This window comes from Physeter macrocephalus, chromosome 12, assembly GCF_002837175.3.
Source record: "Physeter macrocephalus isolate SW-GA chromosome 12, ASM283717v5, whole genome shotgun sequence".
Classification (NCBI taxonomy): domain Eukaryota; kingdom Metazoa; phylum Chordata; class Mammalia; order Artiodactyla; family Physeteridae; genus Physeter; species Physeter macrocephalus.
Window position 1 is genome coordinate 38,692,630 of NC_041225.1, and position 19,619 is coordinate 38,712,248.

The 19,619-nt window shown below is 42.7% G+C and overlaps 1 long non-coding RNA gene across 1 annotated transcript; it reads left to right on the forward strand.

Annotated features, from left to right (window-relative positions):
- The first annotated feature begins 45 nt into the window (after positions 1-45).
- Positions 46-15,416, forward strand: LOC114487404 (uncharacterized). The gene is made up of 4 exons (XR_003682467.1): positions 46-117; positions 383-470; positions 750-932; positions 15,143-15,416. It is a non-coding gene; the product is annotated as an uncharacterized lncRNA (long non-coding RNA).
- Positions 15,417-19,619: the final 4,203 nt, after the last annotated feature.

The following is a 19,619-nucleotide window of genomic DNA, read 5'->3' on the forward strand; positions in this document are numbered from 1 at the left end:
ACCTGACATCATCCCCAAATGTTCCCTCACAGCCATCTCAGTTTACAGAATTATATTTTCAACTTGTCTCTACCAGTATTGTAACTCCTCTTCTGATAGTTTTTCCCGATAGTTCGGGTAAGATGCGGATGAAGACGGTGATGGTATGGGGGTGAGGAGAGGGGGGCGTCAGAGAAGAAAATTTGAATTTGGTCCTTTTGAAATTCTGCCTTCAACTTAGGAGCACCCGTGAACCTGTTCACTCAGCTGGCAGGCTCACTCACTACTACATAAATTTACACGACTCATAAGTAACTCTATGAGTTGCTATATGTTGGATACTTACGCAGCCTCCAGATTTTTCCTCAAGATCCTCCTTCTCTTCCTCCATTTATCTTTTCAGAAAGTAGAGGCTTCTTACATTCCTGGTAGGAGCAGTTCTGTCTTCTATGCCACTTCTGGAAGTCAACTTTCCTCTCAGATCCTCATCTGTAAGTTGAAGGGTTGTATATGATGGTGTCCGAAGTCCCTTGTATAAACTTGTGAAAGATTAATTGAGATTGTTACAGATTGACTGAGCTGATGTCAGGGGATGCCAAGGAGAAATGAAGATCTAACAGACCTGTGCTTTAGAATCACGGATGGTTTGGGGGAAGAAACATTAAAGAACAGAGAAAGAGGGTTAGAATTTTAAGCGAAGCATTAAAATTACTTCTCAAGACGTTGTCCCTCCATTTTTCATTGCTTTTGATGGTGTCCTTGGAATCTAGGGTGGTGTGGCCTGTGTTCACTGACGTAAATTGTACAGTGTGAGTGACTACAGCACCGCTACTGGGAGTCATCACGTATCTTGACAGCAGCCCTTGCTAATGGTCACGTGACAATTCTATTGGAATTTGGTATCCATGGCTTTTGAGGATCTGGCCTCTCTGAAGAGGATAAAGAATTAATCAGTAAGTGGCACGGTACCAGTTTTGCAATGTGGGCAAATGTCCGCCTGGATATAGGGAAAAAATACACTCCCCTCTGCTAATAACATCCTGCCCTCATTCAAGCAAGGTTTGGATTGAAGAACTCTAAAGCAAGTCTCTGGATACCCTAAGTCTGCCGTCAGCCTTACCCATTGGTCTGGAATCCTCCCATGTTCATGTTAGATCTGCTGTAGACTCGTGACGAAAGAGGCAAACATTGACCTTTCTATGCTAGGTCTCTAGCTACAGGTGGCTATGGATGGAGTAGGGGCTGCAGTCTGTTATTTGGCACGTTTGTATCCTAGGCATAAGCCAACATCTCCACACTATCCTATGACTTTCGGGTGGCATAGAGTCACAGATTTGCTATCTTCTATGAATCTGAAAATTGAAAATATTTACATTTAGAGTATGGCAAATATAGGACCATATTTTAATCATTTCTGTACCCCACGGTGACAAGCACAGAACTTTGCAGGAGGCAGGAGCTTTGCAGGAAATCATGTGTTAGTTTTGATGATGAGGATGACTGATAATGATCTTGGTAAAGCTAAATGATACAAAATAGCAAGATGTTTTTCAAATGGATTCTATAAATAGAAAGTTATATGAAGCTAACTATCTTTCTGTATTTGAACCTTAAAACCATGTTAGAGAATAAAACGTTTCAATGCCAGAGTATGAGCCTTATGGAGAGTGGAGACTGTTTATTCATCTCTGCATTTCCAGGCCTTATCACAGGCCCTGGCAAGAAATATAAGCTTAATCTTATTGTTGTACACTTACTTGGTGCACAAAAAATTTATTAAGCATTCATTGCAAAGCAGCAGGGCTGCCACTTGTACGACCAAAAAGACTGCAATGTACAAGATAAGGGACTGCTATTATTTAACACAATGTGAACAGTGTCCGCTGAGTGGGTGTTTAACCGTATCTTGGTGTCCTTGAGAAGCAGTAAAGAGTCAAGTTTCTACTCTCTTGCAACCTGCAGTTTTAAAAAGAAAGATAAACAATAAACTCATTAACAAATAAATAAATTATATAAATTCATGTAATGAAAAGTTCTCCCAAAAAAAAGTAAAGAAAATAGGATGGTGGCATTAATAGCAATGGATGCTGAGGGAGAGGCTATTTAGCTATGAGAGTCTGGAAAGGTCTCTCTTGAGGAGGGAAACTTAGAGTTGAGACCCAAATGATTAGACAGAGGCAAGCCTACATTAGCTAGTTTCATCCTTACATCACCCCTGTTAGGTAGATATTAGTCCCATTTTATATGGGAAGAGATCAAAATCCAGAGAGAAGTTTATCTAAGGTCACACAGCTAGTAAGTGGCCCAACAAGTATTTGTTCCAGATAGTTTCAACTCCAAAATCTTTGTGTATACACATATGACACTGTCTCTTGTAGAGACAAAAGTGAATGGAACAAGAATCTTATGCATCTATAGTCAGTTTCATAAACATATTTCTAGATGCAGGTACCAGCTACATACTGGGTTCTCGGATACAGTTTTGCGAGATGTCTACGATGAAATTCTTAACAATATTGATGCATGTCCCCAAATTGTCTTAGGCAATTAAGCCCAAATAAAGTGACGATTTTAAGAATAATGCACAGTCCCAGAGTGCACTCTGCCACCAGGAATCTACAGGACCTCGGGTAAATCACTTTTTCTATTTGAACTTCAGTTTCTGTATCTAAAGGTAAATATGATAATTTCCCAGCTTACTTCTGGATAATTGTAAGACTCTAAAGTGATAACAAATGTGATAGTGTTTTGAAAAAATGTAAATATAAGTAATTTTGACTGTATTATTTTGGCAATCATTAAGGAAATACAAAATATCAGACTTCATATTCTTTTTCTTACCAAAGGCAAGATTTTATGGGGTAGAAGTTGAAAAATGTCAGAAACGTATCAACATAGCAAGGTCTACTTTCCAAAACTATGCCGTCCAAGTAACTTTTCAATTTAATTTTCATGCCCAAGAAACACTTGCCTTGGGTTTCCCTGGTGGCGCAGTGGTTGAGAGTCCGCCTGCCGATGCAGGGGACACGGGTTTGTGCCCTGGTCCGGGAAGATCCCACATGCCTGCCGCTGAGCGGCTGGGCCCGTGAGCCGTGGCCGCTGAGCCTGCGGGTCCGGAACCTGTGCTCCGCAATGGGAGAGGCCACAACAGTGAGAGGCCCGCGTACTGCAAAAAAAAAAAAAAAAAAAGGAAACGCTTGCCTTAATTATCCAAGTTGTTATTTGGTTGTAAGCAGGGCCCAACACAGTGAGGGCCCCGCGTACCAAAAAAAAAAAAAAAAAAAAGGAAACGCTTGCCTTAATTATCCAAGTTGTTATTTGGTTGTAAGCAGCTGAATTCCTTCCATAAATTTCCCATTTATTGTCCTAGTATAGATCTGTTATGAGTCTTGACTTGGAGATAAGTATCTTATCTCCATTAAGGTATTTGCCCTAGAAGAGAGTTTTGTATTGGATCTATTGCTGAGACCTTGGTATTTCCTTTTCATATGCTTCTCCCCCAGAACTTCCTGCTGTAAAAGCCACTCCACTTTTTCATGTTCCTTAGTAAATATTACTAATGATACAAATCACAACAACCCTACTCTTCCATGTTCATAATACTTTTGCAGCATAAGAACTGCCTTCCCACATACCTTTTTCATTTAATCTTTACCACAAATCGATGGTGTTGGATTTAATCCTCATTTTAAAGATAATGAAAAGCAGCTCAGAGAGGTTAAGATGTGGTTAGGGTAGCACAGCCAAGATGGGTGGCACACGGCCTCAGACCCAAGGCTCTTGTATTGTCTGAGCCCTGCATGCTACCCCCGCACACACCAATGTTGAAAGAGCTTGGCCCTCGCTGGATTTTAAACAGGCATTATTACATTAATATCTTTAAGTATCTTAATTAGGTCTTACAGGAAGGAAAAGAATTATTTGGTCACCAAAACAGCCCAAGGATTCCAACTTGAAAGAGTGAGTCTGTTTCAGATCACCAGATAGGGTGGTGGCTCTGTTTGGCCAGAAAACTTCAACATAAACGATGAGCCATGTGTAGCAGGGGGTGCTCGCCTGAAGCCCCTGGCCTGGGAGGAAATGGGACTGTATGTGGTATGTGGACCCAACACCTACAGCAAACACTCCCACGGCCACCAGTGTTGGATTCAATTAAACATTAAATTCATCATCTTTAGCAAGGAAGGAGAACAGCAAACAGTTGCTCTCTCATGGCTAAACACCCCTTGGATTTGCTGGCCTTTGATTTATTGGAAGAAACCTGCTGGGAAGAACATACTGTGTAGCTGATTAATGTCAGCTTCTGTCATCAGTTTCCACTTAGATTCTTGGCCAGCCCTGACATCTCCTCCCTGAAGGATCCAGAAGAATTTGAGGGCTGATCCAAGAGCTTTCCTGGCATGGGATTTGCAGAATGTGGTGTTTGCAAAATAAGGAAGATGAATGGAAGTGGAATCCCATGTTCTCCACTGGACTTGTTTCTTTAATTCATTTCTCCAGAGGCCCCGCTGCATGCCAGGACCACACCAGCAAGGGGACCGGGGAAAGTGTGTTCCCAGGCTCCAGTACAGATGTCTTGCATTTCCTGTACTGCTTTATGTGCTGCCTCCTCAGAGCTTGTCAAACTGGGAAGGGGTCCGAGGAGGAATGCAGTGCACATTCACCACTGGAACCTCACTGGGACCCTTGGACAAAGCCCGTGGGTGCGTGGGCACATGAGGAACAGGTCCCGCCAGCTGCCCAGCCAAGGCCAGGTCAGGCACACACATGACTTAGGTTCCACAGGGTCCCACAGCACAGTTTGTTTGTTTGTTTTTTTCTCAAGGATAAACTGTGATTCAATGGCATTAAAGCAAGCAGAATTTTCTGTATTTTTTTTTTTTCTGTTGGAGGAAAAGCCCACTGTTTGAATTCTTATAAATAAGGCTACCCTATTTATAAGAGGGTTTAGGGCTACTCTAAACCCTCTCCTTTCTGAACTCATTCCTGTGTGCAGGAAAAAAAGAAGAGAGAGAAAAGAAGGATTCCGACTGAGAAATAAAAATCTGTTCTGGTTATCTATTCGTGTTTAACAAATCATCACAAAACCTAGTAGCATAAAATAACAACACTCATTTTATTATATCTCACAGTTTTCAAAGGTCAGGAATCTGGGGAGAGATGGGCTAGACCGTTCTGGCGGGAAAAGTTACAGGCAGGAGCTGGGAGAGCAGGGCATGAACCAAAGCCAGGGGGGGCTTGCTGGAGCACCTCTGTCTGTTTCTGTCTCTGTCTCTCTGTCTCTGCCTCTTGTCTCTCTCTCCCTTTCTCTCGCTGTTCCTTACTCCTTTCTTCCCTCCCTCTCTTTCTCCATATAATCTCAGGACCTTTCAATGCGGTCTCTCCACCTGGGCTAATCTGGGCTGCCTTAGAGCACAGCAGCCTCTGTAAAGTCAAAGTGCTTACATGGTGACCGAGGGCTTCAAGAGTAAGTATTCTAGTGAGTCCAGTCATGCTTTCTGTAAGCTGATATTTGAAGATGCACGAAGGATTTTTAAGATTTTGAAAAGCTTAGGGTTACTTCCTTATGTAAAGATCATATAAAAGATGGGATCAAATTACTTCCATGTTCTTCATCACATCTATTCGTCTAGAATTCTATGGGGTACTGTTGCTAAGTGTCTCATCCTTAAAAGTAAGACAATAATAATAACGTTGTTGATGCTTACTGAAGTGTCAGGGGTTCTTCTATATACTTTTCATGCATCGAATAATTTAATTATTGCAAATATGCTAGAGGTAGGTACTATTTTTTCCCCGGTACAGAGGAGAAAGTAAAGGTATGGAAGGGTTGAGCAACGTGCCGAAAGGCATACGGTTGGTAGGTGGCTGAGCAAGGATTTGAGCCAGGCGGTCTGATTCAAGAGGTCACCCTCTTAAGCTTTATACTAACCTGCCTCCCCCAAAGAGAGCACAGTCCAGTGGCTTCCCACTGAAGTCACAGAGAATTTTCTGCGTATTTGTTCTCTGCATGTGTAAGGGACAAGACCCCTGAGACAAGCATCTGTCAGTCTTCCTGCCGAAGCAGCATGTGGCAGATCTCAGTGAGGACCACAGGTAAAGGCTAGGAGTGAGCTCGGTGTTAGGAAAAGCTTCCTGCTGGAGGGAGGAGCCTAAATGGGGTCTTGGAACCGATAGAAGTTAGGTCACCAGAGAGATGGAGTTGACATTCTCGATGGTAGGAGGAATTCGCTTTGCCTCACAGCTAATAATATTGCCAGTTCCAGCCCTAGAAGAAGAGGTTCCTCTTTTAGCGTGACTGCATTGGCTTTCTTCGGGGGCTGACCATTAGGTGATGATCACCTTGGGGGAGAATAAAAGACAGGGCTTCTCCTTAGGGAGCCAGACGCCTTACAGATGACTCAGGGAGGAGGGGGAGCTGGTACTCCAGGGAACCCAGGTTTTTCTCATCCCAAGAGTCCCCTGAGGCCCTGTAGAACTCCCTAGAACCTGTGAGATCCGGCTTTCCCTGGGAAGAGTGGTCATGGCAGCAGGGGAAAAAAAAAAAAAAAAGACAAGGCAAGAGAATTAACTGCCATGCCACTAATCCTCTGTCCTCATCCACAGAAGACCCTCTTTGCCCAATTTAGAGCCCAGTTCCGGTTTGGAGACGAGAGTGCGGACAGGGATTGTAATAACAGAGGCAGGATGCAAAAGGATCCCCACTATCGCAGATCCACAGTCTCCTCCAGCTGCCTTGAGGTGTTCCGTAAACTCCTGGGGGCGGGGGTGTGCCCGCCTTAATCACTAATGAGCCCTCAGCAAGCGAGGTGAAATCCATGGTCGGTAAATATTTGCTAAATAAGCAAATGAGTGAATGAATTGACGAACAGATGAATACGTGAATTTGTATTGGTGCTTTTGGAAAACCAACCATAGGATTCCCGAGCACTGAGAATGGAATGAGGTGGTCCTTCCCACCTACCTAAAAGGCAGAGAGTCTGAGGTGAGAAAGAGTCCTGTGTCCAGAGACCTGGCTTTTTCCTGGGTGGTAAAGTTCATACTTCCCTGAAGAGGCATTGAATAAGTTGCGTTGGGACATTTAAAAGACCAACAAATGTAAAATTTAATACGCTTAATTCTTCAACTTCTTTTCTCAGCTACACAGACCTCATGTGACTCTATTTTGTGGTAAGCTGAACTTGAGAATTATCACAGGCATACAGCTACAGATGCTTATATTTGAAGCATTCTTACATGTCACCAAGATCAACTGAATGTGGTGTTATCTTTGCCAGCAGGTGGCTTAATTTGAATGACCCAATAAACAGAAAGCTCATTTTCCTTGTGATAAACTGCTGTCTTGTTATATCATAGTATTTACTGCAAGAAAGGATTTCCCCCAAATGAGGTGAGCTGCGATCTCCTGTTGAGAAAATTAAAGCAAACTTTGGCCATCTTGAATAACTATTCAAAGTGCAGTAAGATCCTGGATAAGAAACTAATTTGCTCCAACCATCTGTAAATAATATATATTTTGGTGAGTTAGGGAAATTAGAAAATTTGAATGTGTTCTGGATGTCAGATTTACTGAAAGTTTAGCAAAATGAAAAAAGGGAAATAATTACCAGGAAAAACAAAACAAAACACTTCCAAAACAGAATATATAGTATAAACAGCAGAATCTTGTTTTTATGAATATAATATAGTTAATGTAATATTAAATAATAATAATAAATACGTATACTTAATAAATATGCCATATGTATATAACATAATAAAATATATCAGGGTATCTACATATAAAATGTATACATATAATGTTATACACATGTTACAAATTTATTATTGTTGATGGTAGAGCTCTCTAGGGTGATAGAAATGTAAAGATTCTATTTGGTTATTCTATCTACCTCACTGACTGGGGAGCCTACCCATCTGTACACACCTTCATGCCCCAGGATGCAGTCAGGTCTCCTTACGCTTTTATTGTGCCAGCAATAACATTATGCCATGGTCCACTCTATACCCCCAGGCAGAAAACCCCTTCCTTGTTTTTTCTACCATCCCATTCAAGGCCCATGAAGGCTTCCTAGATCCTCCCTGTTAACCCCCGCACTGTTCCTGGGTCTCTTTGTCAAGCTTCTTCCTGCCCACATTTCACTCTGCCTAACGGGTTGCTTTCAGAGCCCTGGTATGGCTGGGAGAAAGTGGTGTGAATCAGGATAGCCAGGTTGAAAGTCAAAACTGTGCTTCCACTTAACAGTTGGATTTTAGGGAAGCTGTATAGTCTCTACAGACTCCACAGATTCCAAATAATGATAATGATACCAATATGACCCAATTTATGAAGTCATTGAAAGAAAACGGATGCACAAAATGTTTCGAGATGCTAATGTATCATGTGCGCATATGTGAGAGCTGATCACTGCAAAATGTTGAGTGACAGCTGAAAGTGTATTCAGACTTACCTGGGTGACCTTGAACAAGTCACTCTGCCTCTGCACCTCAGTTTCTGACTTAGAACCCAGGTTCTTAGGCTGGGATCCTCAGGGGGGCTTCAGAAGAGCCCAGATGCCCCTGGCGTTGTATGCAGAATTGTGCCTGTTAATCTATTTTTATGGGTTGAGCCTTCATAGTTTTCATCAGATTCTTAAACAAATCTGAGCCCCAAAGGAAAGCTGAGAAACCCGAGCCAAATGCTAATGAAGATTTTTATCTGGGCCTGACAGTTTGTCTCTCTAAGAACTTTAGTCCAACATGTTCTTGTAAAAGGTACAGAAGTACATTTTGCAAGACCAGAAAGGGACCATCACAGATGAGGAAACTGCATCCTGGAAGGGTGAGGTTAGGTGCCAGATACGAGGAGCTGGCAGACGACTGACTCTGGAAGCCTACCAGGGACCCAGTGAGATGGGTAATCACAGAGTCACAGATCATTTCCTCCTTCGATTTTAAAATCAGGGTGGGGTGGTCAATAGCAAATCCTGAGAAACAGCCTGCCTTGTAAATAGAAGGCATTTAGCTTTTAGGAAATCTTGACTTGGATCGTAATTTCGTAATTTTCTACTGTGCTAGAAGTCAGGGACTCAGAGACACATAAACTTTTGAAGAGTCTCCACACTAATGAAGAGACAACCTTGCCATCAACTGATGACAAAACCGGTGAGAATTTAGAGGCCCCAGGGTCAGAGTTGGCTGGATATTCTATCGGGTACTTAGGTGTTGAACTGCATGGGTTGAATGAAGGTCCACCGATGCCTTTGGAATATCATCAAGGCATGTAGTATCCATGAGAGCAGGCTCCCTGCTGAGTAGTTTGCCTACATGGTCTTATTTAATTCTTACAACGTTCTTGCAAAGTAGGTTATAATCCCGACTTAAAGTTGAGGAATCGGTGGCTCAGAGATGTAGAGAATCCGCTTTTGGTTACAAAGAGATAGAAACGTTTCCAAGTGGCTTCACTTCTACAGGTCTGGTACCTCCTTGTCCTCTTTTCTTGTCCATCCCAGCTCACCCCCCCCCCCCCCCCCGCTGCTCAGCAAGACTGCCCAGGACTTCCTTCAGGTGCAGTCCACACTTTCTACAATCTGACTGCAGCCCACATGTGTACCCCCTCACCTGTTCCTCTCTGCCTCATAACAAGGGCTACGCTTGCCTGGACTATCCCAGCCCACCCCCCCCCCCCCCCCGCTGCTCAGCAAGACTGCCCAGGACTTCCTTCAGGTGCAGTCCACACTTTCTACAATCTGACTGCAGCCCACATGTGTACCCCCTCACCTGTTCCTCTCTGCCTCATAACAAGGGCTACGCTTGCCTGGACTAATTGTCATTTGCTTTGCCCAACAGAGCTCCATCCCCACTCTCCGCCACCTCCAACTTGTCACATGCTACTCAGCCTCCAGGACCAGCTTCAAGCACTCCTATTACAAAGGGTGCCAGAGCCCTGCAGAGAGAGAGCCTCAGCAAGCAGCCCTCCCTCCCCAGGCCCTCCTGAGATGACAGGGAGGGACAGGCCAGGGCTGCAGACCCCTGTCCCCGTGCTGCCTCGGGGACTCACTGGGTGTGCAGGCTGAGGCAGCGCAGGGGCCTCCGACAGAAGTTCACTGAACCACAGGGGAACCGTGAGCAGCAGCGAGGATGTCCAAATCCGTGGCAGGGATAAGAAGGGAACCAAGAGGTGCTGGGGTGCTGACCCCCAGTGCGGGGCTCTGTCCGCTTCCCCGGAAGCCTCTGACCATCACAGGGGAAGTGAGAACAAAGGGCAAGAAGCATGCGTCCTTACTTGGGGCAGATTCTGGGGACAAGATCAGTTTCTGCTGTTAATTACCCATCTTGCTCACTAGCACTGGGACAACATTTTGTCCAGGTTTACTCAAATTGCTGTAAAAAGCATGTGGAATGCCTTAAATGCTCTTTAAGTCCTAGGGTGGAGGTGATGCTAGGCACAGCCAGGACTGGAGCGGAGCCGCCCTGCTCTCTCCAGAGGCTGTCTTGAAGCAGCCAAGCAGGCAGCAGGGAGGCTCTCAAAGGGCACGGCTGAGAAGGGTTCCGGGCTCTCTAGCAATCCTACACTTTAACCCTTTGTTCTGCTGCTTGGAAGTGGGCTTCAATTTCCCTAGATCTCCAAACTGGGGTACAGAATTGGGTTAGACAGATTGTAAATCCTGCAACATTCTTCTAACCCGGAATGGAGACTCTGAGAAATAATGAGTTCATTCTTTTGGCATCAACCTCCAAATGGCCAATTTTCTCATTAAAACCAGAGAATGGACAATTTTCAAGAGATTATTTCCCCTAAAGATACTAATCTGCAATTTGATATTACAATATCACTTCTTGAAGCCAGTGGTTAGAACAGCTGCTCAGAGAAGTTATTAATTTCCTTCAGTGGGCTGTGATCAGGAACTCACTGGCCAGAATGTCATTATTTTTTAAGACATACATTATGCATAGAGGTATTGCCTAGAAACTCAAGTGCATTGTAAGTGGTAGTGCTTAACTACGGACCATGTTGAAGAGGAGTGATTTAGTGGAGTGAGATTTTATTGTGTTGCAGAAACACATGGAAATTGATCAGAGGTGAGTCTGAGACACACATAGTAAAATGCATATTGCATCTGAGGTCAAGTATTAGTGTGGTCACATCCTCAGCTGACTCTGCTCTATTAAAACTGGAAAATAATAGATATGAGCATTAGGGTCACTTTGAGAGTCTACAGCCTACTAATTACCTCAAGAGAAGAAGCTTCCTGGTTTTTCTTTCCATGAGGCAAAGTATCTCAGCCTTGGCACTCCTTTTTTTTCCATTAATCAAAGTTTTAATTCAGCTTCTTGATAGACATCAAAAGACATAAATTACTCTGTTAGAATTATATAATACAACTAATATGAAGTGGGTAGCTTTATTTTAAACATATAAAATTATTTAATATATTTCTTTCTTAAACCTCTCTTTCTTATTGAAGTATAGCTGATTTACAATGTTGTCTTAGTTTCAAGTGTACAGCAAAGTGATTCAGTTATACATAAACATATATTCTTTTTCAGCTTCTTTCTATTATAGGTTATTACAAGATATTGAATATAGTTCCCTGTACATTACAGTAGGTCCTTGTTGTTTATGTGTTTTGTATACATTGGTGTATATCTGTTAATCCCAAACTCCTAATTTATCCGCCCGCCCCCCCCCCCCCCCCGTTTGCCCTTTGGTAACCATAAGTTTGTTTTCTTTTTTTTAACATCTTTGTTAGAGTATAATTGCTTTACAATGGTGTGTTATCTCTAGTAGGTCTGCATCTTTATTCCCGTCCTGCCCCTAGGTTTTTCTGACCATTCTTTTTTCTTTTTTATGGTTCCATATATATGTGTTAGCATACGGTATTTGTTTTTCTCTTTCTGACTTACTTCACTCTGTATGACAGTCTCTAGGTCCATCCACCTCACTACAACATAAGTTTGTTTTCTATGTCAGAGCCTGTTTCTGTTTTGTAAATTAGTTCATTTGTACCCTTTTTAAAAATTCCACATATAAGTGACATCATATGGTATTTGTCTTTCTCTGTCTGACTTACTTCCCTTAATATGGTCATCTCTATGTCCATCCACGTTGCTGCAAATGGCTTTATTTCATTCTTTTTTATGGCTGAGTAATATTCCATTGTATAGATGTACCATATCTTCTTTACCCATTCATCTGTCGATGGACACTTAGGTTGCTTCCATGTCTTGGCTATTGTAAATAGCGCTGCTATGAACATTGGGGTGCATGTATACCTGGTGCTGTTAATATTTGGATCCAGATAATTCTTTGTTGTGGAGATTGTCCATTGTGAGATGTGTGGCAGCACCCTTGACCCTATCCACCAGATGACAGTAGCACACTTCAGTTGTGCCAAATACAAATGTCTTCAGAACTTCCTGGCCAAATATTCCCTGAGGGTTAGTGGGTAGGAAAAATTGGTCCCTAGTTGAGAACTGTTGCAGGAAGGGAGAGCTGTACCTGTTTAACTGAAGGTCCTTCTGGAGTCAGGAGATAGACCTCATGACCTCCCACCTGTGTTCCAGCTCTAACATCCCAAAGTTAATCTAAAGCAAATGTATTTCATTGCTTATTCATTTTAGTTCCAAGCTAATTTCCAAATGAAATACTGCTGCATGTCTTCCCTTTTTGCAATTTACAATGAGTAATGAACAATTTTTAAACTTTCTCGTAACTTATGGGAACCAGAAAATGTACTAAATTTCATTCCTACAGGGTGACTATTTAGCTTCAATAAGATAATGTTTAACAAATCTGCCTAAAAGTGTGTTGTGAAGCAATAGATACCAGTCACAATTACCTTTGATGTAACTATAAAATAACTGTTTTAGCCATTTTCCCTGGATACGCTCACCATGATATTCACCTTTTCCATCTCTTCCAGCTCCACCCCTCCTCACTAAACCTAAAAGTTTATGTTCAGATGAAAACCGTTCTCCCAACAGAGACACTAGGTCTTTGCTCAACAGGACCCTAATCATAATTCTGTATTGCTTCCCACTCAGCTCCTAATGAGTAGACTGAATATGAGCTTCAGATTTAGACAGACCTGATTTCTAATGATGCCTCCATCATTCACAAGTTGTGTGTCCTCCAGCAAGACACTTAGCCTTCCTGGGTCTGGTTTGCGGTGAGTGATGGTGCTTAGTAGGCTAAGGCCAAAGCCTTCCCTGTATGAGAATGTCCAAAAGGTTATTCACTTTTAGAGTTCATGACCACCTGGCTTAGTATCTGTCCAGATTCTAAAGGAACACCTGGAGAGGCTTTTTAGATGCCTTAGATGATAATAAAGCATTGGGAATCACTGAGCCCTCCCAGTAGGTGAGACTAGGTGTTAACTCACAAACTTGAACTTAGGTAATAACACACATGTCACATTCGGACCAAAACCCCAAGAATTCTAATATGAGCTTTGAGACTCTGCTTATGGTCGTTCTTCTGGGAACCCCTAGCCAGAGAGTTAGAGGAACTAGAACTTGTCTGTTTTGGATCCTCCTCCTTACTTAACTTAGGTTCTGCTCATCTGCCTTCTTTGTGACTTTATTATTTCCTTTTTACTGTTTGCAAAAAATCTTGTTTTTACCCATGGAGTTAAACCCATTCTTTTTCCCTGAGAACTGCCTTTATTGATTGATTTTCATAGCAATTTGCTTCTTTCAAACAATTCTACATGAGGTCACTGTTACCTTTTTTGGATTAGCCTCAGAATGGCCTCTTTTTATTTGCTAGTTCTGCAACTTGCAAATTTGACTACTTTGCTCTACAACTGGGTTTTCTCTCTCTCTCTCTCTCTCTCTCTCTCTCTCTCTCTGTCTCTCTCTCCTTCCATTCCCTTTTCTTCTGTCTCTTTTTAATTTGGTAAACAATTTTAAGATACAGAAAACCATATAAAAGTCATCCATGGGGCTTCCCTGGTGGCGCAGTGGTTGAGAGTCTGCCTGCCGATGCAGGGGATACAGGTTCGTGCCCCGGTCCGGGAAGATCCCACATGCCGCGGAGCGGCTGGGCCCGTGAGCCATGGCCTCTGAGCCTGCGCATCGGAGCCTGTGCTCCGCAACGGGAGTGGCCACAACAGTGAGAGGCCCGCGTACCTCAAAAAAAAAAAAAAAAAAAGTCATCCATGAACTCAGGACTTGGAGTCAATCAGTGTTAACCTTATATCATGTTTGCTTTTCTTTTTAATAAGAAAAAAAATCACTGAGTAACATTAAAACTTAAATTTATATCTTTTAACAAAACCTAAAATTAATATCTTATTCGCCTTCAAAATAAGACAAGAACTTTAGAAAGCTTTAATTTCCCTCTCACTTTCCCTCTCTAGCCCTCTGTGTTTTTTACTGTCTTGTAATTATTGATATATCACACTCTGCTGTTAACTTCCCCAAATACTACTGATATTTGTGGTTGATAGGATTTTGACATATTGCCATATTTTTATCCTCATCTTTTCTTGCATGACTTCTTGTTTCAGACCATTCTTTCCTTCTGGGTTTATTTTTCTTCTTGCTTTAAGTACACGATTTAGTATTTCTTTCGGAGAGAATCTCTGAGTAGTAAACTTGGTCTTTATTTCACAGTTTCCTTTTTAACCATTTAATTCCGTCCCACTTTCATGTGGGTAAGGTCACATTTTCCATAGTGTTTTTCTATGAGCCCCAAAGTTAAAAAAGTGCTCTCTGCAGATCAGTGATAACTAACTATCCCTGTGCCTCTTTCCCTCTGTATCATCTTAAGGATTTATGGCCTGGTTGGAATTAGACCTCCTTTGATTCCAATAACATTTTAGGCAACAAACTTAAAATGGAACAAAGTCACGTTACATTACAGAAAGAGTCCTACTAAGTGGAGATGTATCTCAGCAAGATTCCCAGACCCCTCTTGTGTCCCTGCCCCGAAAGGGCTGGAACAGAACATTCTGCTTCCCCAGCAGCCTCCACCACTCTCCTCACTCTCTCCTGTTATTGCTTTTGCTTCGAGACTACTCCCTGTCCCAAGGGAGGCTGATCATTTGAGTTAGTTTGTCTTTCTTCTGCTGTCCTTGGAAAGCCTCTTCCCTCTGCTAGCTGTTTCAGGGATCAATTGTTCTTTGGCAGAGAAGGAGGCTCGATGACAATGAAGAGTTTCCATTTCTTCTTCCTGCAGCTGCTGACCCAAGAGAGCAAGCCAGACGATGCACCTTCTCGCAGGAGAGGAAGCAGCATGAGCCCCAGAGGTTAAATGGATTAACTCCCTCAATCACCTGAGCAAAAGAAGACAGAGGCCAGGGATGCCTTCTTCCAAGCGGGCCCATCTGATGAAAACAGGGTTTCCTCGCATGTACAGATAGTATGCAGCAGAATTCTCTGTGTCTGGATACACATATGGAAAGGTTAACCCCTTTAGTGATAGACCAGACGTTCTGTACATTTCTGGGCAAGAGCTGATGACATACAGAAGAAAGTATATCTTTTCGTTTAAAAGACAATAAAGTTAAAAGAAAGAGAATACAGCTCTTTATTGATTTTATGGCCAATATTTTTCTTCTATTTAAGCAGAAATGGAAGAGTTTTGCAACATCTCTTTTTTTCCAGGTATTTTGTTGATTTTTCTTTCCTTCAAACAGTAACCTCAGTACCAGCTGAATGAAAACCAACTATTTTTCCTGGTTCCCAAGTACTTCATCTGCCTCTCTTCTTCTCACTGTTGCTTTTCCAGAACATTCTGGATGGAAGGTATGGAGAGTATGCAATCCAGTGTACGGCCAACTAAGTGCTGAGGTACAAGCAATTAGATGGGCCTACAGCAGCTCTCTCTGGAATGCCTTCTTCCCTTAGGGCGCAGGTGCTTAAGACTGAACTTGAAACTGAAAAGAAAAGGAAATCCTAACATAAATATCACTTCTCAGTTACAATTCATTTTTGTTTCCCTACTTCTTTCTCACAAACACACGCATATTCACTTAAAGCAGCCTTATGTTCCAGAAGTGAAGACATCCTTAGGAAAGTTTGAAAATTCAACATCCAGGGACCTCTGCCCTGATTGCTGTGTAACTGCTGGCGAGTCATTGTTCTTTAAAAATGAGGGTGAGCGTCTCAGTGCTTCATGAAGGTTTTCTTGACTGGCAGGGGGCCTTACCCAGATGCTAAGGTAATTTTCCACCTGCATCTTCATTTTAGAATGAAAATAGTAGAGAAAGGAAAACATATGCAAGTGCATGCAGATTTTTTTAAGCTCACTGCTTTTGGACATGCTCAGGATTTGTCTAATCATGGTGATTACCACTATTCACTTGACTGTTTTCCAACGACCAAATCAAACTTTTCCTTTTGAACTTGGATTTGACCTCTTTGAAATTCACAAATGAGTTGCAAAGTAGAAATCATATTTTTCAGAGTGCCCTAAGTCATAGTTTCAAACGGCGCTTCGTTGAGTACCAATATCTCACTGATAAACTGCAGGCCACCGACACCCCTGGAAGTACTCTGGTTCTGCAACTAATGCCCTGTCTCACGGGTCCCAGCATGGCAAAGATTGCCTAAACGTCCGTTACAACTTTGGTTTCTCAGCGTGTTGCAAGTAAGACACCAAATTACGTGGTCCTCTTAGAGGAAGAAAAGAGTTGCCCTCACAGCTTCATGGCAATCACGAGACCCCTAGAGACTGTGTTTGCCTCCCAGCTGACAGCCAAAGGTGGCAAAGCTGGTCTTTCCCACCATCTCACTTTCTCTTTCAGTCACCCATTCCTTTCTACCTCACCCGCCCTAACCCCTAGACGCATTTTACTGTTTCTCATTTTCCTGGAGAAACCAGTGTTTGTCTGGAAATCAACCAATTGTCTTTCACCTTTAAAAGAAATTGCTTATTGTGGTGGATGCACTAGCTGTACACTCATATGTCTTCTCCCATTTTTCCTGAGCACAGAACTAGACTGCATTTCCTAGACTCCCTTGCATTCGTTGTGACCATGTGATTGAGCACTAGCCAATGAAATTTTGAGGGCTACCTTCTCTCCTTGTTTGCTCCTTTAAGGCTAACTGGAGTTGGGATCCCCTCAGGGTAACTTTGTAAGTACCAGGTCTACAGTTGCAGAGCTGCTCTCATCCTGGAATCCTTGAATGACCTCATGGAGCAGAGACCCCTCCCTCACTATTCACAGACCTGAAACCATCCTGGAACATTAAGTAATTTAGGCATATACTGCTATTATGTTGAGTGATTCATAGGTGGGCTTTTTTGTTACATAAATCTAGTCTACACAAAAAATTTATGCTTTAGTGCTCCCTTCAGATGAATTTGTATTTTATTTTGGGGCCATCTGAAAGCCTTCAAGATACAATAAAACTAGCTGTCCAAGGTGGGGCTCTGATGACTGGTGAAAGGGAGGCTATGGGCTTGAAGGCTTGTGCTCAGCAATGAACAACCACAAACAAATGCCAGCTGTAGAGAGATAGCACATCTATTATTCAGTTTACAGCAACTTTTAGCCTCCTTTCATAGGTGAATCAGTTGAAAATTACGGGAGTTGGATAATTTTCTGTCTGTGCTGGCTTCAGGTGTTGCTTGATGTAGGAATGACCTGCCAGCATTTCATAGGTCTTGCCTGGTGAGGGGCCTGGTTTGAAACATTACTTTCTGATTCCCTTTCCAAGGAGCAGGTGTCTGGGAACATGGGCTTGGCACCAGTGTGCACCCCTGATCCCCAGGGAGAGGAGTAAGCACCTGGGCTATTATCAGGCATAGTGTCTTTTGGGGTTTCCCTTCAGATTACATATACAGCACCCAGGGCTGGATCATCACATTCAAATGGGGACAACGAAATGGGACACCAACACGCATATGTAAATGGGTGAATGGGTAAGGAAGTGAGAGGAGCTGGCTGGTGAGGATGCCTAGAGAGCTAGGTAGGTGGGAAGGTGAGCCAAGAAAGGTGAGGCTTCTGATGATGCAGAGCCAGGTCCTGGGCAATTCTTACAGAAGTAGAGTCTGTTTTATGCTTTGTCATGAAGCGACACTTAATTGAAACAATAACCATTTACCCAATGAACTTCATTAGACTGAAGAATCTTATTTTGTTGTTGTTAGCCTAAGATCAAACTTTGGCAAGGACCTCTCTGAGTCTCCCTCCCTTCCCTCTTTCTTTGGTTTCTTCCCTCTTTCCTTCCAACCTTCCTTCTTTCCCCCCATCCTTCCTTCGTTCCTCCTCTCTTATTCATTAGACACAATCGACATACTAGACATTACATAGGAAGCACTGTTATTAAAAGAAGAAAGAAGATTCATTCCCTGTCCCCAAGCGGTTCACAATCTCATGGGGAAGAGTGGCATGAAAATGGGCAATAATCAGTACGGTAAACTGCAAAAAAAAAAAAGTGATATGGAAGCAAAGAAGAAAGACATCTAAATCTGCCTTTAGTTTGCTCTTTCTAGATCCGTGACACGTGTCTCTCCGTTTCAGACATCAGCCCCCTTCTTGCTCTGGGTGTTCTGTAACTCTGACATGGACCAGAAACGGAAGAATCTTAAAATATATCAGACCCTCATGTAAACCTCAGCACAAAGAAAATTTTAAAGAATCCAGCCTCAAAGTGTTTTGCCCTGGAAACCCTCCTCAGCCCGCTGGAAGAGGACCGCCTTCCCACTCAGAGTGGTGTCCTATTTGAGTTTGGTAACACAGCGCCAAGGACAGTCTGGTGTTTCTCACTTGACAAATTCTCGTCTGTCAAGAGATGCTAAAGGCTACACTTGCAATCAAATGTACCCCAAGGCCATCAACTTTTAAAAACTGGCCATTGTTTACCAAGTTCTGTCAACCAGAATTGGGTATTTCTTGCATTTGTTTGTTTGAGAAAGAAGTTATTTTGCTCTCTGTAACCACCCGCCCTGCAAAAAAGGAGAAAGTGTTTAAACAAACAAATTTCACAAAAGAGTCCTCCTCCAGTTGAGGGAGGGCAGGCGCTCTATGCGATGGTACATAAAATTGACTTGGTCAATTGAATGAATAAACTAGAAACACAGCTGCTTGGACAGAACACATATTCTCTCAGACCCTTTTTGCAAAGAGTCTGTGAGGACCTTAATCTATTTTAAGGGTACTTTTAAGCTGTGAAACAATTTTTAAGATATTCTATCATATTTCATTCTTACCACAACTCGGTGAGGTGGGTAAAATTATTTTCATTTTATGGATGATAACTGGGTTCAGAGGAGTTTAAAAACTGTTCAAGGGTACAGAGCCAGAGATAGATGAGATAAGAGTGAATTGGGGTTAGCATGACTCCAAGCTCCATGAATTTTCTACTCATCCAGTGTCGTGTAGCTACAACCCCTCTTTCCCCCAGATTTAGACAGCCAGGGCCGTCTAGAGAGGCAGTGTGAAGCTCAGAAGGGGCGAATGCAAGTGGGGGAGACTTGGAATCTCAGCCTAACTCCATGTTCTTTCATGTGTGGCCTTTGGGACTAAATTGTCCAAAATTAAGACACCCTTGGATTAGAATTGCAGTGCACAGAATAGTCCACATATAAAACCAATGCAAGTGTCACCACAAAGGAGGAAATGCAACCATCAGGAAACACAGAAAGGACAACTCTGAAAAGACTGGCCTCGATTTCTAAAGATAGGGTGGAACCCTTAGGAGGGACC